The following is a 20844-nucleotide window of genomic DNA, read 5'->3' as shown; positions in this document are numbered from 1 at the left end:
ATGCTACAAGCGACCGTCCGATCCGCCGCAGGAACGCCCACATCCGGTGTGGTCTAGTGGCTAGGATACCTGGCTTTCACCCAGGAGGCCCGGGTTCGATTCCCGGTACCGGAACGGAACTTTTTCCACACGAATCGTGACAAGTTTGAGCTGTCCGAGCTGCCGTTTCCCGTCCTGCTCGCAATATATCTACTGTTTCGTGACCGTCAGCAGAGTATAGACGAGGGAAGCAGACATCCGACGACCATAGAAATGGTGTACGGCTTCATGCCATACGTTTGCAGCGTAGGGCTGAGCGAGCGCAACTGTCGAGGCCCGTTAGCTCAGTTGGTTAGAGCGTCGTGCTAATAACGCGAAGGTCGTGGGTTCGATCCCCCCACGGGCCACAACGCTTTTACTACCACGAAAAGGCAGCGCCGATTTCAGCTGGCGAGTGTGATGACCAAAACATCATCACCCTGCGTGGAAGTTGACAGAGGATCCGAACCCGACTTGTCGGGAAGCGCTACAGCATTCACTCGGCAATGGCCATAATATGTTGAATACACTGGTTCTCAACCGATAAAGAGAAGATGAAAGGAAATGTCCGATTGCCGATGCGTAACAACTTTGGCCCTTGTCGGTACTTGGGCGGGAGAGCGCATGGGGACACAGGGTACTGTTGGCAGTTTTACTTCCTATTTTTCTTTCTCCTTTGTTTTCGGAGCTACAGCCCGATTCGGTCAGGGAGACGCCACCGTGAAATGAACGGGCGTGCTGTGTGTACATCGCCTCGCCTCTCCTTACCTCTCTCAGTCGTTTCTCGTGCTTGTCGTTTTGATATAGGCCGATTGGAGAGCGTCAGCTCTCGCGTCAGCTGAGCAAAGTCGAGACAAGTCGAGACAGTCGAGACACACTATAGGCTGGTCTGCAGCGAGTAAGAGGGGGAAAAAACATTAAGTTAAGGGCGCGTGGCGAAAGTACTCATACGTGACATTAAAAAGCCTGTTGCGGTGGCCGGGAATCGAACCCGGACCAACTGCTTGGAAGGCAACTATGCTGACCATTACACCACCACCGCACAAGCGAGCGCCCCGACGCCGCGCTGTGTCGGCTTCCCGCCTGTCGGCAGCGGCCGAAGGTGATCGTACCTGGCAGGCGCATTTCGAGGTAGGCTAGGGGAGCACATCCAGGCGCGTTCGGACAGCGTATCCGCGCACATTTCGCATCCTTGGCAAGAGTCGGCGCCGGCGACGCAAGAGTACGCAGAGGACCGCGTTCTGGCGGCATTTTTAAGCAGTACAGTGCAGGATTCAGCGTCTGCAGCATCTTCTCGACAGAATGCTACGGCGCTTGACGGCAGTCCCACTTTCCCTTGAGACATCTGCTCGGGAAGCAGCGTGCAGTTACTACCGGCCCGAGCATCGGTGGTTCAGTGGTAGAATGCTCGCCTGCCACGCGGGCGGCCCGGGTTCGATTCCCGGCCGATGCATCATTTTGCTTTTCCCACGATAATGCTGCCGTGTGGCTTGCGCGCTTGAGATGCACGATCCACATGAATGTATAGCAGGATTCCCTTGAGAAGAACCGAGAACGCAGCACTCGCGGGTCCCCACTAGGACGCTCGCATGGTGTTCTACAGACTAGCGTCGGCCTGGCCTCGCAAGTTGCTGTGTCCAGGTGCCTCCGAGGCACTGAACGTTAACGACAAGGAGTGCTGCCTATCGTTTGCAAATCTGCAGCAACACCGCAATCAACTGGGCTGGCAATGCACGTGTAGCAACAGAACACGTTATCCAGGAAGTACAGTGTCTTTACGTCTAACATTGGGTGTGGTACTTACCCAGTTTCCAGGACAAGCGCTTCACCTGTGCCTCGGTAGCGCAGTAGGCAGCGCGTAAGTCTCATAATCTTAAGGTCGTGAGTTCGATCCTCACCCGGGGCATTTAATTTTCTGTGACTGATGGTGATGCTGTTGCTAGGGCACCAACTTATTTCTTGTTTTTTATCCACAACGTTTTCAACGCTTCAGCGGGAAAATGTTTACTCCCTGTTATTGCTACTTACAGCTTCCCTTTTCCTCTTCTCCTAGCACAGCATGAAGCCAAAAACATTGCTCTGAGACGTTTGAGGTGCGCGCCTTGCCAGTCAGTATGCGCAAAGACGCTCGCAAAGAGAGAAGGGCGCCGACGCGGGACACGACACGAAATGCTACAAGCGACCGTCCGATCCGCCGCAGGAACGCCCACATCCGGTGTGGTCTAGTGGCTAGGATACCTGGCTTTCACCCAGGAGGCCCGGGTTCGATTCCCGGTACCGGAACGGAACTTTTTCCACACGAATCGTGACAAGTTTGAGCTGTCCGAGCTGCCGTTTCCCGTCCTGCTCGCAATATATCTACTGTTTCGTGACCGTCAGCAGAGTATAGACGAGGGAAGCAGACATCCGACGACCATAGAAATGGTGTACGGCTTCATGCCATACGTTTGCAGCGTAGGGCTGAGCGAGCGCAACTGTCGAGGCCCGTTAGCTCAGTTGGTTAGAGCGTCGTGCTAATAACGCGAAGGTCGTGGGTTCGATCCCCCCACGGGCCACAACGCTTTTACTACCACGAAAAGGCAGCGCCGATTTCAGCTGGCGAGTGTGATGACCAAAAGATCATCACCCTGCGTGGAAGTTGACAGAGGATCCGAACCCGACTTGTCGGGAAGCGCTACAGCATTCACTCGGCAATGGCCATAATATGTTGAATACACTGGTTCTCAACCGATAAAGAGAAGATGAAAGGAAATGTCCGATTGCCGATGCGTAACAACTTTGGCCCTTGTCGGTACTTGGGCGGGAGAGCGCATGGGGACACAGGGTACTGTTGGCAGTTTTACTTCCTATTTTTCTTTCTCCTTTGTTTTCGGAGCTACAGCCCGGTTCGGTCAGGGAGACGCCACCGTGAAATGAACGGGCGTGCTGTGTGTACATCGCCCCGCCTCTCCTTACCTCTCTCAGTCGTTTCTCGTGCTTGTCGTTTTGATATAGGCCGATTGGAGAGCGTCAGCTCTCGCGTCAGCTGAGCAAAGTCGAGACAAGTCGAGACAGTCGAGACACACTATAGGCTGGTCTGCAGCGAGTAAGAGGGGGAAAAAACATTAAGTTAAGGGCGCGTGGCGAAAGTACTCATACGTGACATTAAAAAGCCTGTTGCGGTGGCCGGGAATCGAACCCGGACCAACTGCTTGGAAGGCAACTATGCTGACCATTACACCACCACCGCACAAGCGAGCGCCCCGACGCCGCGCTGTGTCGGCTTCCCGCCTGTCGGCAGCGGCCGAAGGTGATCGTACCTGGCAGGCGCATTTCGAGGTAGGCTAGGGGAGCACATCCAGGCGCGTTCGGACAGCGTATCCGCGCACATTTCGCATCCTTGGCAAGAGTCGGCGCCGGCGACGCAAGAGTACGCAGAGGACCGCGTTCTGGCGGCATTTTTAAGCAGTACAGTGCAGGATTCAGCGTCTGCAGCATCTTCTCGACAGAATGCTACGGCGCTTGACGGCAGTCCCACTTTCCCTTGAGACATCTGCTCGGGAAGCAGCGTGCAGTTACTACCGGCCCGAGCATCGGTGGTTCAGTGGTAGAATGCTCGCCTGCCACGCGGGCGGCCCGGGTTCGATTCCCGGCCGATGCATCATTTTGCTTTTCCCACGATAATGCTGCCGTGTGGCTTGCGCGCTTGAGATGCACGATCCACATGAATGTATAGCAGGATTCCCTTGAGAAGAACCGAGAACGCAGCACTCGCGGGTCCCCACTAGGACGCTCGCATGGTGTTCTACAGACTAGCGTCGGCCTGGCCTCGCAAGTTGCTGTGTCCAGGTGCCTCCGAGGCACTGAACGTTAACGACAAGGAGTGCTGCCTATCGTTTGCAAATCTGCAGCAACACCGCAATCAACTGGGCTGGCAATGCACGTGTAGCAACAGAACACGTTATCCAGGAAGTACAGTGTCTTTACGTCTAACATTGGGTGTGGTACTTACCCAGTTTCCAGGACAAGCGCTTCACCTGTGCCTCGGTAGCGCAGTAGGCAGCGCGTAAGTCTCATAATCTTAAGGTCGTGAGTTCGATCCTCACCCGGGGCATTTAATTTTCTGTGACTGATGGTGATGCTGTTGCTAGGGCACCAACTTATTTCTTGTTTTTTATCCACAACGTTTTCAACGCTTCAGCGGGAAAATGTTTACTCCCTGTTATTGCTACTTACAGCTTCCCTTTTCCTCTTCTCCTAGCACAGCATGAAGCCAAAAACATTGCTCTGAGACGTTTGAGGTGCGCGCCTTGCCAGTCAGTATGCGCAAAGACGCTCGCAAAGAGAGAAGGGCGCCGACGCGGGACACGACACGAAATGCTACAAGCGACCGTCCGATCCGCCGCAGGAACGCCCACATCCGGTGTGGTCTAGTGGCTAGGATACCTGGCTTTCACCCAGGAGGCCCGGGTTCGATTCCCGGTACCGGAACGGAACTTTTTCCACACGAATCGTGACAAGTTTGAGCTGTCCGAGCTGCCGTTTCCCGTCCTGCTCGCAATATATCTACTGTTTCGTGACCGTCAGCAGAGTATAGACGAGGGAAGCAGACATCCGACGACCATAGAAATGGTGTACGGCTTCATGCCATACGTTTGCAGCGTAGGGCTGAGCGAGCGCAACTGTCGAGGCCCGTTAGCTCAGTTGGTTAGAGCGTCGTGCTAATAACGCGAAGGTCGTGGGTTCGATCCCCCCACGGGCCACAACGCTTTTACTACCACGAAAAGGCAGCGCCGATTTCAGCTGGCGAGTGTGATGACCAAAACATCATCACCCTGCGTGGAAGTTGACAGAGGATCCGAACCCGACTTGTCGGGAAGCGCTACAGCATTCACTCGGCAATGGCCATAATATGTTGAATACACTGGTTCTCAACCGATAAAGAGAAGATGAAAGGAAATGTCCGATTGCCGATGCGTAACAACTTTGGCCCTTGTCGGTACTTGGGCGGGAGAGCGCATGGGGACACAGGGTACTGTTGGCAGTTTTACTTCCTATTTTTCTTTCTCCTTTGTTTTCGGAGCTACAGCCCGGTTCGGTCAGGGAGACGCCACCGTGAAATGAACGGGCGTGCTGTGTGTACATCGCCCCGCCTCTCCTTACCTCTCTCAGTCGTTTCTCGTGCTTGTCGTTTTGATATAGGCCGATTGGAGAGCGTCAGCTCTCGCGTCAGCTGAGCAAAGTCGAGACAAGTCGAGACAGTCGAGACACACTATAGGCTGGTCTGCAGCGAGTAAGAGGGGGAAAAAACATTAAGTTAAGGGCGCGTGGCGAAAGTACTCATACGTGACATTAAAAAGCCTGTTGCGGTGGCCGGGAATCGAACCCGGACCAACTGCTTGGAAGGCAACTATGCTGACCATTACACCACCACCGCACAAGCGAGCGCCCCGACGCCGCGCTGTGTCGGCTTCCCGCCTGTCGGCAGCGGCCGAAGGTGATCGTACCTGGCAGGCGCATTTCGAGGTAGGCTAGGGGAGCACATCCAGGCGCGTTCGGACAGCGTATCCGCGCACATTTCGCATCCTTGGCAAGAGTCGGCGCCGGCGACGCAAGAGTACGCAGAGGACCGCGTTCTGGCGGCATTTTTAAGCAGTACAGTGCAGGATTCAGCGTCTGCAGCATCTTCTCGACAGAATGCTACGGCGCTTGACGGCAGTCCCACTTTCCCTTGAGACATCTGCTCGGGAAGCAGCGTGCAGTTACTACCGGCCCGAGCATCGGTGGTTCAGTGGTAGAATGCTCGCCTGCCACGCGGGCGGCCCGGGTTCGATTCCCGGCCGATGCATCATTTTGCTTTTCCCACGATAATGCTGCCGTGTGGCTTGCGCGCTTGAGATGCACGATCCACATGAATGTATAGCAGGATTCCCTTGAGAAGAACCGAGAACGCAGCACTCGCGGGTCCCCACTAGGACGCTCGCATGGTGTTCTACAGACTAGCGTCGGCCTGGCCTCGCAAGTTGCTGTGTCCAGGTGCCTCCGAGGCACTGAACGTTAACGACAAGGAGTGCTGCCTATCGTTTGCAAATCTGCAGCAACACCGCAATCAACTGGGCTGGCAATGCACGTGTAGCAACAGAACACGTTATCCAGGAAGTACAGTGTCTTTACGTCTAACATTGGGTGTGGTACTTACCCAGTTTCCAGGACAAGCGCTTCACCTGTGCCTCGGTAGCGCAGTAGGCAGCGCGTAAGTCTCATAATCTTAAGGTCGTGAGTTCGATCCTCACCCGGGGCATTTAATTTTCTGTGACTGATGGTGATGCTGTTGCTAGGGCACCAACTTATTTCTTGTTTTTTATCCACAACGTTTTCAACGCTTCAGCGGGAAAATGTTTACTCCCTGTTATTGCTACTTACAGCTTCCCTTTTCCTCTTCTCCTAGCACAGCATGAAGCCAAAAACATTGCTCTGAGACGTTTGAGGTGCGCGCCTTGCCAGTCAGTATGCGCAAAGACGCTCGCAAAGAGAGAAGGGCGCCGACGCGGGACACGACACGAAATGCTACAAGCGACCGTCCGATCCGCCGCAGGAACGCCCACATCCGGTGTGGTCTAGTGGCTAGGATACCTGGCTTTCACCCAGGAGGCCCGGGTTCGATTCCCGGTACCGGAACGGAACTTTTTCCACACGAATCGTGACAAGTTTGAGCTGTCCGAGCTGCCGTTTCCCGTCCTGCTCGCAATATATCTACTGTTTCGTGACCGTCAGCAGAGTATAGACGAGGGAAGCAGACATCCGACGACCATAGAAATGGTGTACGGCTTCATGCCATACGTTTGCAGCGTAGGGCTGAGCGAGCGCAACTGTCGAGGCCCGTTAGCTCAGTTGGTTAGAGCGTCGTGCTAATAACGCGAAGGTCGTGGGTTCGATCCCCCCACGGGCCACAACGCTTTTACTACCACGAAAAGGCAGCGCCGATTTCAGCTGGCGAGTGTGATGACCAAAAGATCATCACCCTGCGTGGAAGTTGACAGAGGATCCGAACCCGACTTGTCGGGAAGCGCTACAGCATTCACTCGGCAATGGCCATAATATGTTGAATACACTGGTTCTCAACCGATAAAGAGAAGATGAAAGGAAATGTCCGATTGCCGATGCGTAACAACTTTGGCCCTTGTCGGTACTTGGGCGGGAGAGCGCATGGGGACACAGGGTACTGTTGGCAGTTTTACTTCCTATTTTTCTTTCTCCTTTGTTTTCGGAGCTACAGCCCGATTCGGTCAGGGAGACGCCACCGTGAAATGAACGGGCGTGCTGTGTGTACATCGCCTCGCCTCTCCTTACCTCTCTCAGTCGTTTCTCGTGCTTGTCGTTTTGATATAGGCCGATTGGAGAGCGTCAGCTCTCGCGTCAGCTGAGCAAAGTCGAGACAAGTCGAGACAGTCGAGACACACTATAGGCTGGTCTGCAGCGAGTAAGAGGGGGAAAAAACATTAAGTTAAGGGCGCGTGGCGAAAGTACTCATACGTGACATTAAAAAGCCTGTTGCGGTGGCCGGGAATCGAACCCGGACCAACTGCTTGGAAGGCAACTATGCTGACCATTACACCACCACCGCACAAGCGAGCGCCCCGACGCCGCGCTGTGTCGGCTTCCCGCCTGTCGGCAGCGGCCGAAGGTGATCGTACCTGGCAGGCGCATTTCGAGGTAGGCTAGGGGAGCACATCCAGGCGCGTTCGGACAGCGTATCCGCGCACATTTCGCATCCTTGGCAAGAGTCGGCGCCGGCGACGCAAGAGTACGCAGAGGACCGCGTTCTGGCGGCATTTTTAAGCAGTACAGTGCAGGATTCAGCGTCTGCAGCATCTTCTCGACAGAATGCTACGGCGCTTGACGGCAGTCCCACTTTCCCTTGAGACATCTGCTCGGGAAGCAGCGTGCAGTTACTACCGGCCCGAGCATCGGTGGTTCAGTGGTAGAATGCTCGCCTGCCACGCGGGCGGCCCGGGTTCGATTCCCGGCCGATGCATCATTTTGCTTTTCCCACGATAATGCTGCCGTGTGGCTTGCGCGCTTGAGATGCACGATCCACATGAATGTATAGCAGGATTCCCTTGAGAAGAACCGAGAACGCAGCACTCGCGGGTCCCCACTAGGACGCTCGCATGGTGTTCTACAGACTAGCGTCGGCCTGGCCTCGCAAGTTGCTGTGTCCAGGTGCCTCCGAGGCACTGAACGTTAACGACAAGGAGTGCTGCCTATCGTTTGCAAATCTGCAGCAACACCGCAATCAACTGGGCTGGCAATGCACGTGTAGCAACAGAACACGTTATCCAGGAAGTACAGTGTCTTTACGTCTAACATTGGGTGTGGTAGTTACCCAGTTTCCAGGACAAGCGCTTCACCTGTGCCTCGGTAGCGCAGTAGGCAGCGCGTAAGTCTCATAATCTTAAGGTCGTGAGTTCGATCCTCACCCGGGGCATTTAATTTTCTGTGACTGATGGTGATGCTGTTGCTAGGGCACCAACTTATTTCTTGTTTTTTATCCACAACGTTTTCAACGCTTCAGCGGGAAAATGTTTACTCCCTGTTATTGCTACTTACAGCTTCCCTTTTCCTCTTCTCCTAGCACAGCATGAAGCCAAAAACATTGCTCTGAGACGTTTGAGGTGCGCGCCTTGCCAGTCAGTATGCGCAAAGACGCTCGCAAAGAGAGAAGGGCGCCGACGCGGGACACGACACGAAATGCTACAAGCGACCGTCCGATCCGCCGCAGGAACGCCCACATCCGGTGTGGTCTAGTGGCTAGGATACCTGGCTTTCACCCAGGAGGCCCGGGTTCGATTCCCGGTACCGGAACGGAACTTTTTCCACACGAATCGTGACAAGTTTGAGCTGTCCGAGCTGCCGTTTCCCGTCCTGCTCGCAATATATCTACTGTTTCGTGACCGTCAGCAGAGTATAGACGAGGGAAGCAGACATCCGACGACCATAGAAATGGTGTACGGCTTCATGCCATACGTTTGCAGCGTAGGGCTGAGCGAGCGCAACTGTCGAGGCCCGTTAGCTCAGTTGGTTAGAGCGTCGTGCTAATAACGCGAAGGTCGTGGGTTCGATCCCCCCACGGGCCACAACGCTTTTACTACCACGAAAAGGCAGCGCCGATTTCAGCTGGCGAGTGTGATGACCAAAACATCATCACCCTGCGTGGAAGTTGACAGAGGATCCGAACCCGACTTGTCGGGAAGCGCTACAGCATTCACTCGGCAATGGCCATAATATGTTGAATACACTGGTTCTCAACCGATAAAGAGAAGATGAAAGGAAATGTCCGATTGCCGATGCGTAACAACTTTGGCCCTTGTCGGTACTTGGGCGGGAGAGCGCATGGGGACACAGGGTACTGTTGGCAGTTTTACTTCCTATTTTTCTTTCTCCTTTGTTTTCGGAGCTACAGCCCGATTCGGTCAGGGAGACGCCACCGTGAAATGAACGGGCGTGCTGTGTGTACATCGCCTCGCCTCTCCTTACCTCTCTCAGTCGTTTCTCGTGCTTGTCGTTTTGATATAGGCCGATTGGAGAGCGTCAGCTCTCGCGTCAGCTGAGCAAAGTCGAGACAAGTCGAGACAGTCGAGACACACTATAGGCTGGTCTGCAGCGAGTAAGAGGGGGAAAAAACATTAAGTTAAGGGCGCGTGGCGAAAGTACTCATACGTGACATTAAAAAGCCTGTTGCGGTGGCCGGGAATCGAACCCGGACCAACTGCTTGGAAGGCAACTATGCTGACCATTACACCACCACCGCACAAGCGAGCGCCCCGACGCCGCGCTGTGTCGGCTTCCCGCCTGTCGGCAGCGGCCGAAGGTGATCGTACCTGGCAGGCGCATTTCGAGGTAGGCTAGGGGAGCACATCCAGGCGCGTTCGGACAGCGTATCCGCGCACATTTCGCATCCTTGGCAAGAGTCGGCGCCGGCGACGCAAGAGTACGCAGAGGACCGCGTTCTGGCGGCATTTTTAAGCAGTACAGTGCAGGATTCAGCGTCTGCAGCATCTTCTCGACAGAATGCTACGGCGCTTGACGGCAGTCCCACTTTCCCTTGAGACATCTGCTCGGGAAGCAGCGTGCAGTTACTACCGGCCCGAGCATCGGTGGTTCAGTGGTAGAATGCTCGCCTGCCACGCGGGCGGCCCGGGTTCGATTCCCGGCCGATGCATCATTTTGCTTTTCCCACGATAATGCTGCCGTGTGGCTTGCGCGCTTGAGATGCACGATCCACATGAATGTATAGCAGGATTCCCTTGAGAAGAACCGAGAACGCAGCACTCGCGGGTCCCCACTAGGACGCTCGCATGGTGTTCTACAGACTAGCGTCGGCCTGGCCTCGCAAGTTGCTGTGTCCAGGTGCCTCCGAGGCACTGAACGTTAACGACAAGGAGTGCTGCCTATCGTTTGCAAATCTGCAGCAACACCGCAATCAACTGGGCTGGCAATGCACGTGTAGCAACAGAACACGTTATCCAGGAAGTACAGTGTCTTTACGTCTAACATTGGGTGTGGTACTTACCCAGTTTCCAGGACAAGCGCTTCACCTGTGCCTCGGTAGCGCAGTAGGCAGCGCGTAAGTCTCATAATCTTAAGGTCGTGAGTTCGATCCTCACCCGGGGCATTTAATTTTCTGTGACTGATGGTGATGCTGTTGCTAGGGCACCAACTTATTTCTTGTTTTTTATCCACAACGTTTTCAACGCTTCAGCGGGAAAATGTTTACTCCCTGTTATTGCTACTTACAGCTTCCCTTTTCCTCTTCTCCTAGCACAGCATGAAGCCAAAAACATTGCTCTGAGACGTTTGAGGTGCGCGCCTTGCCAGTCAGTATGCGCAAAGACGCTCGCAAAGAGAGAAGGGCGCCGACGCGGGACACGACACGAAATGCTACAAGCGACCGTCCGATCCGCCGCAGGAACGCCCACATCCGGTGTGGTCTAGTGGCTAGGATACCTGGCTTTCACCCAGGAGGCCCGGGTTCGATTCCCGGTACCGGAACGGAACTTTTTCCACACGAATCGTGACAAGTTTGAGCTGTCCGAGCTGCCGTTTCCCGTCCTGCTCGCAATATATCTACTGTTTCGTGACCGTCAGCAGAGTATAGACGAGGGAAGCAGACATCCGACGACCATAGAAATGGTGTACGGCTTCATGCCATACGTTTGCAGCGTAGGGCTGAGCGAGCGCAACTGTCGAGGCCCGTTAGCTCAGTTGGTTAGAGCGTCGTGCTAATAACGCGAAGGTCGTGGGTTCGATCCCCCCACGGGCCACAACGCTTTTACTACCACGAAAAGGCAGCGCCGATTTCAGCTGGCGAGTGTGATGACCAAAAGATCATCACCCTGCGTGGAAGTTGACAGAGGATCCGAACCCGACTTGTCGGGAAGCGCTACAGCATTCACTCGGCAATGGCCATAATATGTTGAATACACTGGTTCTCAACCGATAAAGAGAAGATGAAAGGAAATGTCCGATTGCCGATGCGTAACAACTTTGGCCCTTGTCGGTACTTGGGCGGGAGAGCGCATGGGGACACAGGGTACTGTTGGCAGTTTTACTTCCTATTTTTCTTTCTCCTTTGTTTTCGGAGCTACAGCCCGATTCGGTCAGGGAGACGCCACCGTGAAATGAACGGGCGTGCTGTGTGTACATCGCCTCGCCTCTCCTTACCTCTCTCAGTCGTTTCTCGTGCTTGTCGTTTTGATATAGGCCGATTGGAGAGCGTCAGCTCTCGCGTCAGCTGAGCAAAGTCGAGACAAGTCGAGACAGTCGAGACACACTATAGGCTGGTCTGCAGCGAGTAAGAGGGGGAAAAAACATTAAGTTAAGGGCGCGTGGCGAAAGTACTCATACGTGACATTAAAAAGCCTGTTGCGGTGGCCGGGAATCGAACCCGGACCAACTGCTTGGAAGGCAACTATGCTGACCATTACACCACCACCGCACAAGCGAGCGCCCCGACGCCGCGCTGTGTCGGCTTCCCGCCTGTCGGCAGCGGCCGAAGGTGATCGTACCTGGCAGGCGCATTTCGAGGTAGGCTAGGGGAGCACATCCAGGCGCGTTCGGACAGCGTATCCGCGCACATTTCGCATCCTTGGCAAGAGTCGGCGCCGGCGACGCAAGAGTACGCAGAGGACCGCGTTCTGGCGGCATTTTTAAGCAGTACAGTGCAGGATTCAGCGTCTGCAGCATCTTCTCGACAGAATGCTACGGCGCTTGACGGCAGTCCCACTTTCCCTTGAGACATCTGCTCGGGAAGCAGCGTGCAGTTACTACCGGCCCGAGCATCGGTGGTTCAGTGGTAGAATGCTCGCCTGCCACGCGGGCGGCCCGGGTTCGATTCCCGGCCGATGCATCATTTTGCTTTTCCCACGATAATGCTGCCGTGTGGCTTGCGCGCTTGAGATGCACGATCCACATGAATGTATAGCAGGATTCCCTTGAGAAGAACCGAGAACGCAGCACTCGCGGGTCCCCACTAGGACGCTCGCATGGTGTTCTACAGACTAGCGTCGGCCTGGCCTCGCAAGTTGCTGTGTCCAGGTGCCTCCGAGGCACTGAACGTTAACGACAAGGAGTGCTGCCTATCGTTTGCAAATCTGCAGCAACACCGCAATCAACTGGGCTGGCAATGCACGTGTAGCAACAGAACACGTTATCCAGGAAGTACAGTGTCTTTACGTCTAACATTGGGTGTGGTAGTTACCCAGTTTCCAGGACAAGCGCTTCACCTGTGCCTCGGTAGCGCAGTAGGCAGCGCGTAAGTCTCATAATCTTAAGGTCGTGAGTTCGATCCTCACCCGGGGCATTTAATTTTCTGTGACTGATGGTGATGCTGTTGCTAGGGCACCAACTTATTTCTTGTTTTTTATCCACAACGTTTTCAACGCTTCAGCGGGAAAATGTTTACTCCCTGTTATTGCTACTTACAGCTTCCCTTTTCCTCTTCTCCTAGCACAGCATGAAGCCAAAAACATTGCTCTGAGACGTTTGAGGTGCGCGCCTTGCCAGTCAGTATGCGCAAAGACGCTCGCAAAGAGAGAAGGGCGCCGACGCGGGACACGACACGAAATGCTACAAGCGACCGTCCGATCCGCCGCAGGAACGCCCACATCCGGTGTGGTCTAGTGGCTAGGATACCTGGCTTTCACCCAGGAGGCCCGGGTTCGATTCCCGGTACCGGAACGGAACTTTTTCCACACGAATCGTGACAAGTTTGAGCTGTCCGAGCTGCCGTTTCCCGTCCTGCTCGCAATATATCTACTGTTTCGTGACCGTCAGCAGAGTATAGACGAGGGAAGCAGACATCCGACGACCATAGAAATGGTGTACGGCTTCATGCCATACGTTTGCAGCGTAGGGCTGAGCGAGCGCAACTGTCGAGGCCCGTTAGCTCAGTTGGTTAGAGCGTCGTGCTAATAACGCGAAGGTCGTGGGTTCGATCCCCCCACGGGCCACAACGCTTTTACTACCACGAAAAGGCAGCGCCGATTTCAGCTGGCGAGTGTGATGACCAAAACATCATCACCCTGCGTGGAAGTTGACAGAGGATCCGAACCCGACTTGTCGGGAAGCGCTACAGCATTCACTCGGCAATGGCCATAATATGTTGAATACACTGGTTCTCAACCGATAAAGAGAAGATGAAAGGAAATGTCCGATTGCCGATGCGTAACAACTTTGGCCCTTGTCGGTACTTGGGCGGGAGAGCGCATGGGGACACAGGGTACTGTTGGCAGTTTTACTTCCTATTTTTCTTTCTCCTTTGTTTTCGGAGCTACAGCCCGGTTCGGTCAGGGAGACGCCACCGTGAAATGAACGGGCGTGCTGTGTGTACATCGCCCCGCCTCTCCTTACCTCTCTCAGTCGTTTCTCGTGCTTGTCGTTTTGATATAGGCCGATTGGAGAGCGTCAGCTCTCGCGTCAGCTGAGCAAAGTCGAGACAAGTCGAGACAGTCGAGACACACTATAGGCTGGTCTGCAGCGAGTAAGAGGGGGAAAAAACATTAAGTTAAGGGCGCGTGGCGAAAGTACTCATACGTGACATTAAAAAGCCTGTTGCGGTGGCCGGGAATCGAACCCGGACCAACTGCTTGGAAGGCAACTATGCTGACCATTACACCACCACCGCACAAGCGAGCGCCCCGACGCCGCGCTGTGTCGGCTTCCCGCCTGTCGGCAGCGGCCGAAGGTGATCGTACCTGGCAGGCGCATTTCGAGGTAGGCTAGGGGAGCACATCCAGGCGCGTTCGGACAGCGTATCCGCGCACATTTCGCATCCTTGGCAAGAGTCGGCGCCGGCGACGCAAGAGTACGCAGAGGACCGCGTTCTGGCGGCATTTTTAAGCAGTACAGTGCAGGATTCAGCGTCTGCAGCATCTTCTCGACAGAATGCTACGGCGCTTGACGGCAGTCCCACTTTCCCTTGAGACATCTGCTCGGGAAGCAGCGTGCAGTTACTACCGGCCCGAGCATCGGTGGTTCAGTGGTAGAATGCTCGCCTGCCACGCGGGCGGCCCGGGTTCGATTCCCGGCCGATGCATCATTTTGCTTTTCCCACGATAATGCTGCCGTGTGGCTTGCGCGCTTGAGATGCACGATCCACATGAATGTATAGCAGGATTCCCTTGAGAAGAACCGAGAACGCAGCACTCGCGGGTCCCCACTAGGACGCTCGCATGGTGTTCTACAGACTAGCGTCGGCCTGGCCTCGCAAGTTGCTGTGTCCAGGTGCCTCCGAGGCACTGAACGTTAACGACAAGGAGTGCTGCCTATCGTTTGCAAATCTGCAGCAACACCGCAATCAACTGGGCTGGCAATGCACGTGTAGCAACAGAACACGTTATCCAGGAAGTACAGTGTCTTTACGTCTAACATTGGGTGTGGTACTTACCCAGTTTCCAGGACAAGCGCTTCACCTGTGCCTCGGTAGCGCAGTAGGCAGCGCGTAAGTCTCATAATCTTAAGGTCGTGAGTTCGATCCTCACCCGGGGCATTTAATTTTCTGTGACTGATGGTGATGCTGTTGCTAGGGCACCAACTTATTTCTTGTTTTTTATCCACAACGTTTTCAACGCTTCAGCGGGAAAATGTTTACTCCCTGTTATTGCTACTTACAGCTTCCCTTTTCCTCTTCTCCTAGCACAGCATGAAGCCAAAAACATTGCTCTGAGACGTTTGAGGTGCGCGCCTTGCCAGTCAGTATGCGCAAAGACGCTCGCAAAGAGAGAAGGGCGCCGACGCGGGACACGACACGAAATGCTACAAGCGACCGTCCGATCCGCCGCAGGAACGCCCACATCCGGTGTGGTCTAGTGGCTAGGATACCTGGCTTTCACCCAGGAGGCCCGGGTTCGATTCCCGGTACCGGAACGGAACTTTTTCCACACGAATCGTGACAAGTTTGAGCTGTCCGAGCTGCCGTTTCCCGTCCTGCTCGCAATATATCTACTGTTTCGTGACCGTCAGCAGAGTATAGACGAGGGAAGCAGACATCCGACGACCATAGAAATGGTGTACGGCTTCATGCCATACGTTTGCAGCGTAGGGCTGAGCGAGCGCAACTGTCGAGGCCCGTTAGCTCAGTTGGTTAGAGCGTCGTGCTAATAACGCGAAGGTCGTGGGTTCGATCCCCCCACGGGCCACAACGCTTTTACTACCACGAAAAGGCAGCGCCGATTTCAGCTGGCGAGTGTGATGACCAAAAGATCATCACCCTGCGTGGAAGTTGACAGAGGATCCGAACCCGACTTGTCGGGAAGCGCTACAGCATTCACTCGGCAATGGCCATAATATGTTGAATACACTGGTTCTCAACCGATAAAGAGAAGATGAAAGGAAATGTCCGATTGCCGATGCGTAACAACTTTGGCCCTTGTCGGTACTTGGGCGGGAGAGCGCATGGGGACACAGGGTACTGTTGGCAGTTTTACTTCCTATTTTTCTTTCTCCTTTGTTTTCGGAGCTACAGCCCGATTCGGTCAGGGAGACGCCACCGTGAAATGAACGGGCGTGCTGTGTGTACATCGCCTCGCCTCCCCTTACCTCTCTCAGTCGTTTCTCGTGCTTGTCGTTTTGATATAGGCCGATTGGAGAGCGTCAGCTCTCGCGTCAGCTGAGCAAAGTCGAGACAAGTCGAGACAGTCGAGACACACTATAGGCTGGTCTGCAGCGAGTAAGAGGGGGAAAAAACATTAAGTTAAGGGCGCGTGGCGAAAGTACTCATACGTGACATTAAAAAGCCTGTTGCGGTGGCCGGGAATCGAACCCGGACCAACTGCTTGGAAGGCAACTATGCTGACCATTACACCACCACCGCACAAGCGAGCGCCCCGACGCCGCGCTGTGTCGGCTTCCCGCCTGTCGGCAGCGGCCGAAGGTGATCGTACCTGGCAGGCGCATTTCGAGGTAGGCTAGGGGAGCACATCCAGGCGCGTTCGGACAGCGTATCCGCGCACATTTCGCATCCTTGGCAAGAGTCGGCGCCGGCGACGCAAGAGTACGCAGAGGACCGCGTTCTGGCGGCATTTTTAAGCAGTACAGTGCAGGATTCAGCGTCTGCAGCATCTTCTCGACAGAATGCTACGGCGCTTGACGGCAGTCCCACTTTCCCTTGAGACATCTGCTCGGGAAGCAGCGTGCAGTTACTACCGGCCCGAGCATCGGTGGTTCAGTGGTAGAATGCTCGCCTGCCACGCGGGCGGCCCGGGTTCGATTCCCGGCCGATGCATCATTTTGCTTTTCCCACGATAATGCTGCCGTGTGGCTTGCGCGCTTGAGATGCACGATCCACATGAATGTATAGCAGGATTCCCTTGAGAAGAACCGAGAACGCAGCACTCGCGGGTCCCCACTAGGACGCTCGCATGGTGTTCTACAGACTAGCGTCGGCCTGGCCTCGCAAGTTGCTGTGTCCAGGTGCCTCCGAGGCACTGAACGTTAACGACAAGGAGTGCTGCCTATCGTTTGCAAATCTGCAGCAACACCGCAATCAACTGGGCTGGCAATGCACGTGTAGCAACAGAACACGTTATCCAGGAAGTACAGTGTCTTTACGTCTAACATTGGGTGTGGTACTTACCCAGTTTCCAGGACAAGCGCTTCACCTGTGCCTCGGTAGCGCAGTAGGCAGCGCGTAAGTCTCATAATCTTAAGGTCGTGAGTTCGATCCTCACCCGGGGCATTTAATTTTCTGTGACTGATGGTGATGCTGTTGCTAGGGCACCAACTTATTTCTTGTTTTTTATCCACAACGTTTTCAACGCTTCAGCGGGAAAATGTTTACTCCCTGTTATTGCTACTTACAGCTTCCCTTTTCCTCTTCTCCTAGCACAGCATGAAGCCAAAAACATTGCTCTGAGACGTTTGAGGTGCGCGCCTTGCCAGTCAGTATGCGCAAAGACGCTCGCAAAGAGAGAAGGGCGCCGACGCGGGACACGACACGAAATGCTACAAGCGACCGTCCGATCCGCCGCAGGAACGCCCGCATCCGGTGTGGTCTAGTGGCTAGGATACCTGGCTTTCACCCAGGAGGCCCGGGTTCGATTCCCGGTACCGGAACGGAACTTTTTCCACACGAATCGTGACAAGTTTGAGCTGTCCGAGCTGCCGTTTCCCGTCCTGCTCGCAATATATCTACTGTTTCGTGACCGTCAGCAGAGTATAGACGAGGGAAGCAGACATCCGACGACCATAGAAATGGTGTACGGCTTCATGCCATACGTTTGCAGCGTAGGGCTGAGCGAGCGCAACTGTCGAGGCCCGTTAGCTCAGTTGGTTAGAGCGTCGTGCTAATAACGCGAAGGTCGTGGGTTCGATCCCCCCACGGGCCACAACGCTTTTACTACCACGAAAAGGCAGCGCCGATTTCAGCTGGCGAGTGTGATGACCAAAAGATCATCACCCTGCGTGGAAGTTGACAGAGGATCCGAACCCGACTTGTCGGGAAGCGCTACAGCATTCACTCGGCAATGGCCATAATATGTTGAATACACTGGTTCTCAACCGATAAAGAGAAGATGAAAGGAAATGTCCGATTGCCGATGCGTAACAACTTTGGCCCTTGTCGGTACTTGGGCGGGAGAGCGCATGGGGACACAGGGTACTGTTGGCAGTTTTACTTCCTATTTTTCTTTCTCCTTTGTTTTCGGAGCTACAGCCCGATTCGGTCAGGGAGACGCCACCGTGAAATGAACGGGCGTGCTGTGTGTACATCGCCTCGCCTCTCCTTACCTCTCTCAGTCGTTTCTCGTGCTTGTCGTTTTGATATAGGCCGATTGGAGAGCGTCAGCTCTCGCGTCAGCTGAGCAAAGTCGAGACAAGTCGAGACAGTCGAGACACACTATAGGCTGGTCTGCAGCGAGTAAGAGGGGGAAAAAACATTAAGTTAAGGGCGCGTGGCGAAAGTACTCATACGTGACATTAAAAAGCCTGTTGCGGTGGCCGGGAATCGAACCCGGACCAACTGCTTGGAAGGCAACTATGCTGACCATTACACCACCACCGCACAAGCGAGCGCCCCGACGCCGCGCTGTGTCGGCTTCCCGCCTGTCGGCAGCGGCCGAAGGTGATCGTACCTGGCAGGCGCATTTCGAGGTAGGCTAGGGGAGCACATCCAGGCGCGTTCGGACAGCGTATCCGCGCACATTTCGCATCCTTGGCAAGAGTCGGCGCCGGCGACGCAAGAGTACGCAGAGGACCGCGTTCTGGCGGCATTTTTAAGCAGTACAGTGCAGGATTCAGCGTCTGCAGCATCTTCTCGACAGAATGCTACGGCGCTTGACGGCAGTCCCACTTTCCCTTGAGACATCTGCTCGGGAAGCAGCGTGCAGTTACTACCGGCCCGAGCATCGGTGGTTCAGTGGTAGAATGCTCGCCTGCCACGCGGGCGGCCCGGGTTCGATTCCCGGCCGATGCATCATTTTGCTTTTCCCACGATAATGCTGCCGTGTGGCTTGCGCGCTTGAGATGCACGATCCACATGAATGTATAGCAGGATTCCCTTGAGAAGAACCGAGAACGCAGCACTCGCGGGTCCCCACTAGGACGCTCGCATGGTGTTCTACAGACTAGCGTCGGCCTGGCCTCGCAAGTTGCTGTGTCCAGGTGCCTCCGAGGCACTGAACGTTAACGACAAGGAGTGCTGCCTATCGTTTGCAAATCTGCAGCAACACCGCAATCAACTGGGCTGGCAATGCACGTGTAGCAACAGAACACGTTATCCAGGAAGTACAGTGTCTTTACGTCTAACATTGGGTGTGGTACTTACCCAGTTTCCAGGACAAGCGCTTCACCTGTGCCTCGGTAGCGCAGTAGGCAGCGCGTAAGTCTCATAATCTTAAGGTCGTGAGTTCGATCCTCACCCGGGGCATTTAATTTTCTGTGACTGATGGTGATGCTGTTGCTAGGGCACCAACTTATTTCTTGTTTTTTATCCACAACGTTTTCAACGCTTCAGCGGGAAAATGTTTACTCCCTGTTATTGCTACTTACAGCTTCCCTTTTCCTCTTCTCCTAGCACAGCATGAAGCCAAAAACATTGCTCTGAGACGTTTGAGGTGCGCGCCTTGCCAGTCAGTATGCGCAAAGACGCTCGCAAAGAGAGAAGGGCGCCGACGCGGGACACGACACGAAATGCTACAAGCGACCGTCCGATCCGCCGCAGGAACGCCCACATCCGGTGTGGTCTAGTGGCTAGGATACCTGGCTTTCACCCAGGAGGCCCGGGTTCGATTCCCGGTACCGGAACGGAACTTTTTCCACACGAATCGTGACAAGTTTGAGCTGTCCGAGCTGCCGTTTCCCGTCCTGCTCGCAATATATCTACTGTTTCGTGACCGTCAGCAGAGTATAGACGAGGGAAGCAGACATCCGACGACCATAGAAATGGTGTACGGCTTCATGCCATACGTTTGCAGCGTAGGGCTGAGCGAGCGCAACTGTCGAGGCCCGTTAGCTCAGTTGGTTAGAGCGTCGTGCTAATAACGCGAAGGTCGTGGGTTCGATCCCCCCACGGGCCACAACGCTTTTACTACCACGAAAAGGCAGCGCCGATTTCAGCTGGCGAGTGTGATGACCAAAAGATCATCACCCTGCGTGGAAGTTGACAGAGGATCCGAACCCGACTTGTCGGGAAGCGCTACAGCATTCACTCGGCAATGGCCATAATATGTTGAATACACTGGTTCTCAACCGATAAAGAGAAGATGAAAGGAAATGTCCGATTGCCGATGCGTAACAACTTTGGCCCTTGTCGGTACTTGGGCGGGAGAGCGCATGGGGACACAGGGTACTGTTGGCAGTTTTACTTCCTATTTTTCTTTCTCCTTTGTTTTCGGAGCTACAGCCCGATTCGGTCAGGGAGACGCCACCGTGAAATGAACGGGCGTGCTGTGTGTACATCGCCTCGCCTCTCCTTACCTCTCTCAGTCGTTTCTCGTGCTTGTCGTTTTGATATAGGCCGATTGGAGAGCGTCAGCTCTCGCGTCAGCTGAGCAAAGTCGAGACAAGTCGAGACAGTCGAGACACACTATAGGCTGGTCTGCAGCGAGTAAGAGGGGGAAAAAACATTAAGTTAAGGGCGCGTGGCGAAAGTACTCATACGTGACATTAAAAAGCCTGTTGCGGTGGCCGGGAATCGAACCCGGACCAACTGCTTGGAAGGCAACTATGCTGACCATTACACCACCACCGCACAAGCGAGCGCCCCGACGCCGCGCTGTGTCGGCTTCCCGCCTGTCGGCAGCGGCCGAAGGTGATCGTACCTGGCAGGCGCATTTCGAGGTAGGCTAGGGG

The 20844-nt window shown here is 54.7% G+C and overlaps 48 non-coding genes across 48 annotated transcripts; 38 read left to right on the top strand and 10 right to left on the bottom strand.

Moving 5' to 3' along the window:
* Positions 1-42: 42 nt before the first annotated feature.
* Positions 43-114, top strand: Trnae-uuc (transfer RNA glutamic acid (anticodon UUC)). The gene has a single exon. It is a non-coding gene; the product is annotated as a tRNA-Glu (tRNA).
* A 198-nt stretch (positions 115-312) lies between these two features.
* Trnai-aau (transfer RNA isoleucine (anticodon AAU)) lies at positions 313-386 on the top strand. The gene has a single exon. It is a non-coding gene; the product is annotated as a tRNA-Ile (tRNA).
* Positions 387-988: 602 nt separating this feature from the next.
* Positions 989-1060, bottom strand: Trnag-ucc (transfer RNA glycine (anticodon UCC)). The gene has a single exon. It is a non-coding gene; the product is annotated as a tRNA-Gly (tRNA).
* Positions 1061-1400: 340 nt separating this feature from the next.
* Trnag-gcc (transfer RNA glycine (anticodon GCC)) lies at positions 1401-1471 on the top strand. The gene has a single exon. It is a non-coding gene; the product is annotated as a tRNA-Gly (tRNA).
* Positions 1472-1851: 380 nt separating this feature from the next.
* Positions 1852-1924, top strand: Trnam-cau (transfer RNA methionine (anticodon CAU)). The gene has a single exon. It is a non-coding gene; the product is annotated as a tRNA-Met (tRNA).
* Positions 1925-2229: 305 nt separating this feature from the next.
* On the top strand, positions 2230-2301 carry Trnae-uuc (transfer RNA glutamic acid (anticodon UUC)). The gene has a single exon. It is a non-coding gene; the product is annotated as a tRNA-Glu (tRNA).
* A 198-nt stretch (positions 2302-2499) lies between these two features.
* Positions 2500-2573, top strand: Trnai-aau (transfer RNA isoleucine (anticodon AAU)). Its single transcript has one exon. It is a non-coding gene; the product is annotated as a tRNA-Ile (tRNA).
* A 602-nt stretch (positions 2574-3175) lies between these two features.
* On the bottom strand, positions 3176-3247 carry Trnag-ucc (transfer RNA glycine (anticodon UCC)). The gene has a single exon. It is a non-coding gene; the product is annotated as a tRNA-Gly (tRNA).
* Positions 3248-3587: 340 nt separating this feature from the next.
* On the top strand, positions 3588-3658 carry Trnag-gcc (transfer RNA glycine (anticodon GCC)). Its single transcript has one exon. It is a non-coding gene; the product is annotated as a tRNA-Gly (tRNA).
* Positions 3659-4038: 380 nt separating this feature from the next.
* On the top strand, positions 4039-4111 carry Trnam-cau (transfer RNA methionine (anticodon CAU)). The gene has a single exon. It is a non-coding gene; the product is annotated as a tRNA-Met (tRNA).
* A 305-nt stretch (positions 4112-4416) lies between these two features.
* On the top strand, positions 4417-4488 carry Trnae-uuc (transfer RNA glutamic acid (anticodon UUC)). Its single transcript has one exon. It is a non-coding gene; the product is annotated as a tRNA-Glu (tRNA).
* Positions 4489-4686: 198 nt separating this feature from the next.
* Trnai-aau (transfer RNA isoleucine (anticodon AAU)) lies at positions 4687-4760 on the top strand. Its single transcript has one exon. It is a non-coding gene; the product is annotated as a tRNA-Ile (tRNA).
* A 602-nt stretch (positions 4761-5362) lies between these two features.
* On the bottom strand, positions 5363-5434 carry Trnag-ucc (transfer RNA glycine (anticodon UCC)). Its single transcript has one exon. It is a non-coding gene; the product is annotated as a tRNA-Gly (tRNA).
* Positions 5435-5774: 340 nt separating this feature from the next.
* Trnag-gcc (transfer RNA glycine (anticodon GCC)) lies at positions 5775-5845 on the top strand. Its single transcript has one exon. It is a non-coding gene; the product is annotated as a tRNA-Gly (tRNA).
* Positions 5846-6225: 380 nt separating this feature from the next.
* Positions 6226-6298, top strand: Trnam-cau (transfer RNA methionine (anticodon CAU)). The gene has a single exon. It is a non-coding gene; the product is annotated as a tRNA-Met (tRNA).
* Positions 6299-6603: 305 nt separating this feature from the next.
* On the top strand, positions 6604-6675 carry Trnae-uuc (transfer RNA glutamic acid (anticodon UUC)). The gene has a single exon. It is a non-coding gene; the product is annotated as a tRNA-Glu (tRNA).
* A 198-nt stretch (positions 6676-6873) lies between these two features.
* On the top strand, positions 6874-6947 carry Trnai-aau (transfer RNA isoleucine (anticodon AAU)). The gene has a single exon. It is a non-coding gene; the product is annotated as a tRNA-Ile (tRNA).
* A 602-nt stretch (positions 6948-7549) lies between these two features.
* Trnag-ucc (transfer RNA glycine (anticodon UCC)) lies at positions 7550-7621 on the bottom strand. The gene has a single exon. It is a non-coding gene; the product is annotated as a tRNA-Gly (tRNA).
* A 340-nt stretch (positions 7622-7961) lies between these two features.
* On the top strand, positions 7962-8032 carry Trnag-gcc (transfer RNA glycine (anticodon GCC)). Its single transcript has one exon. It is a non-coding gene; the product is annotated as a tRNA-Gly (tRNA).
* Positions 8033-8412: 380 nt separating this feature from the next.
* On the top strand, positions 8413-8485 carry Trnam-cau (transfer RNA methionine (anticodon CAU)). Its single transcript has one exon. It is a non-coding gene; the product is annotated as a tRNA-Met (tRNA).
* Positions 8486-8790: 305 nt separating this feature from the next.
* Positions 8791-8862, top strand: Trnae-uuc (transfer RNA glutamic acid (anticodon UUC)). Its single transcript has one exon. It is a non-coding gene; the product is annotated as a tRNA-Glu (tRNA).
* Positions 8863-9060: 198 nt separating this feature from the next.
* Positions 9061-9134, top strand: Trnai-aau (transfer RNA isoleucine (anticodon AAU)). Its single transcript has one exon. It is a non-coding gene; the product is annotated as a tRNA-Ile (tRNA).
* A 602-nt stretch (positions 9135-9736) lies between these two features.
* Positions 9737-9808, bottom strand: Trnag-ucc (transfer RNA glycine (anticodon UCC)). The gene has a single exon. It is a non-coding gene; the product is annotated as a tRNA-Gly (tRNA).
* A 340-nt stretch (positions 9809-10148) lies between these two features.
* Trnag-gcc (transfer RNA glycine (anticodon GCC)) lies at positions 10149-10219 on the top strand. The gene has a single exon. It is a non-coding gene; the product is annotated as a tRNA-Gly (tRNA).
* A 380-nt stretch (positions 10220-10599) lies between these two features.
* Positions 10600-10672, top strand: Trnam-cau (transfer RNA methionine (anticodon CAU)). Its single transcript has one exon. It is a non-coding gene; the product is annotated as a tRNA-Met (tRNA).
* A 305-nt stretch (positions 10673-10977) lies between these two features.
* On the top strand, positions 10978-11049 carry Trnae-uuc (transfer RNA glutamic acid (anticodon UUC)). The gene has a single exon. It is a non-coding gene; the product is annotated as a tRNA-Glu (tRNA).
* Positions 11050-11247: 198 nt separating this feature from the next.
* Positions 11248-11321, top strand: Trnai-aau (transfer RNA isoleucine (anticodon AAU)). Its single transcript has one exon. It is a non-coding gene; the product is annotated as a tRNA-Ile (tRNA).
* A 602-nt stretch (positions 11322-11923) lies between these two features.
* Positions 11924-11995, bottom strand: Trnag-ucc (transfer RNA glycine (anticodon UCC)). The gene has a single exon. It is a non-coding gene; the product is annotated as a tRNA-Gly (tRNA).
* Positions 11996-12335: 340 nt separating this feature from the next.
* On the top strand, positions 12336-12406 carry Trnag-gcc (transfer RNA glycine (anticodon GCC)). The gene has a single exon. It is a non-coding gene; the product is annotated as a tRNA-Gly (tRNA).
* Positions 12407-12786: 380 nt separating this feature from the next.
* On the top strand, positions 12787-12859 carry Trnam-cau (transfer RNA methionine (anticodon CAU)). Its single transcript has one exon. It is a non-coding gene; the product is annotated as a tRNA-Met (tRNA).
* Positions 12860-13164: 305 nt separating this feature from the next.
* Positions 13165-13236, top strand: Trnae-uuc (transfer RNA glutamic acid (anticodon UUC)). The gene has a single exon. It is a non-coding gene; the product is annotated as a tRNA-Glu (tRNA).
* Positions 13237-13434: 198 nt separating this feature from the next.
* Trnai-aau (transfer RNA isoleucine (anticodon AAU)) lies at positions 13435-13508 on the top strand. The gene has a single exon. It is a non-coding gene; the product is annotated as a tRNA-Ile (tRNA).
* Positions 13509-14110: 602 nt separating this feature from the next.
* Trnag-ucc (transfer RNA glycine (anticodon UCC)) lies at positions 14111-14182 on the bottom strand. Its single transcript has one exon. It is a non-coding gene; the product is annotated as a tRNA-Gly (tRNA).
* A 340-nt stretch (positions 14183-14522) lies between these two features.
* On the top strand, positions 14523-14593 carry Trnag-gcc (transfer RNA glycine (anticodon GCC)). Its single transcript has one exon. It is a non-coding gene; the product is annotated as a tRNA-Gly (tRNA).
* Positions 14594-14973: 380 nt separating this feature from the next.
* Positions 14974-15046, top strand: Trnam-cau (transfer RNA methionine (anticodon CAU)). Its single transcript has one exon. It is a non-coding gene; the product is annotated as a tRNA-Met (tRNA).
* A 305-nt stretch (positions 15047-15351) lies between these two features.
* Trnae-uuc (transfer RNA glutamic acid (anticodon UUC)) lies at positions 15352-15423 on the top strand. Its single transcript has one exon. It is a non-coding gene; the product is annotated as a tRNA-Glu (tRNA).
* A 198-nt stretch (positions 15424-15621) lies between these two features.
* On the top strand, positions 15622-15695 carry Trnai-aau (transfer RNA isoleucine (anticodon AAU)). The gene has a single exon. It is a non-coding gene; the product is annotated as a tRNA-Ile (tRNA).
* A 602-nt stretch (positions 15696-16297) lies between these two features.
* Trnag-ucc (transfer RNA glycine (anticodon UCC)) lies at positions 16298-16369 on the bottom strand. Its single transcript has one exon. It is a non-coding gene; the product is annotated as a tRNA-Gly (tRNA).
* Positions 16370-16709: 340 nt separating this feature from the next.
* Positions 16710-16780, top strand: Trnag-gcc (transfer RNA glycine (anticodon GCC)). Its single transcript has one exon. It is a non-coding gene; the product is annotated as a tRNA-Gly (tRNA).
* A 380-nt stretch (positions 16781-17160) lies between these two features.
* Positions 17161-17233, top strand: Trnam-cau (transfer RNA methionine (anticodon CAU)). Its single transcript has one exon. It is a non-coding gene; the product is annotated as a tRNA-Met (tRNA).
* A 305-nt stretch (positions 17234-17538) lies between these two features.
* On the top strand, positions 17539-17610 carry Trnae-uuc (transfer RNA glutamic acid (anticodon UUC)). Its single transcript has one exon. It is a non-coding gene; the product is annotated as a tRNA-Glu (tRNA).
* A 198-nt stretch (positions 17611-17808) lies between these two features.
* Positions 17809-17882, top strand: Trnai-aau (transfer RNA isoleucine (anticodon AAU)). The gene has a single exon. It is a non-coding gene; the product is annotated as a tRNA-Ile (tRNA).
* Positions 17883-18484: 602 nt separating this feature from the next.
* Positions 18485-18556, bottom strand: Trnag-ucc (transfer RNA glycine (anticodon UCC)). The gene has a single exon. It is a non-coding gene; the product is annotated as a tRNA-Gly (tRNA).
* Positions 18557-18896: 340 nt separating this feature from the next.
* Positions 18897-18967, top strand: Trnag-gcc (transfer RNA glycine (anticodon GCC)). The gene has a single exon. It is a non-coding gene; the product is annotated as a tRNA-Gly (tRNA).
* Positions 18968-19347: 380 nt separating this feature from the next.
* Positions 19348-19420, top strand: Trnam-cau (transfer RNA methionine (anticodon CAU)). The gene has a single exon. It is a non-coding gene; the product is annotated as a tRNA-Met (tRNA).
* A 305-nt stretch (positions 19421-19725) lies between these two features.
* On the top strand, positions 19726-19797 carry Trnae-uuc (transfer RNA glutamic acid (anticodon UUC)). The gene has a single exon. It is a non-coding gene; the product is annotated as a tRNA-Glu (tRNA).
* A 198-nt stretch (positions 19798-19995) lies between these two features.
* On the top strand, positions 19996-20069 carry Trnai-aau (transfer RNA isoleucine (anticodon AAU)). Its single transcript has one exon. It is a non-coding gene; the product is annotated as a tRNA-Ile (tRNA).
* Positions 20070-20671: 602 nt separating this feature from the next.
* Positions 20672-20743, bottom strand: Trnag-ucc (transfer RNA glycine (anticodon UCC)). The gene has a single exon. It is a non-coding gene; the product is annotated as a tRNA-Gly (tRNA).
* Positions 20744-20844: the final 101 nt, after the last annotated feature.

The sequence above is a fragment of the Schistocerca nitens genome, chromosome 2, assembly GCF_023898315.1.
Source record: "Schistocerca nitens isolate TAMUIC-IGC-003100 chromosome 2, iqSchNite1.1, whole genome shotgun sequence".
Lineage (NCBI taxonomy): Eukaryota > Metazoa > Arthropoda > Insecta > Orthoptera > Acrididae > Schistocerca > Schistocerca nitens.
The sequence above is the reverse complement of the archived record's forward strand: the minus strand, read 5'-3'. Positions and strand labels throughout refer to the sequence as shown.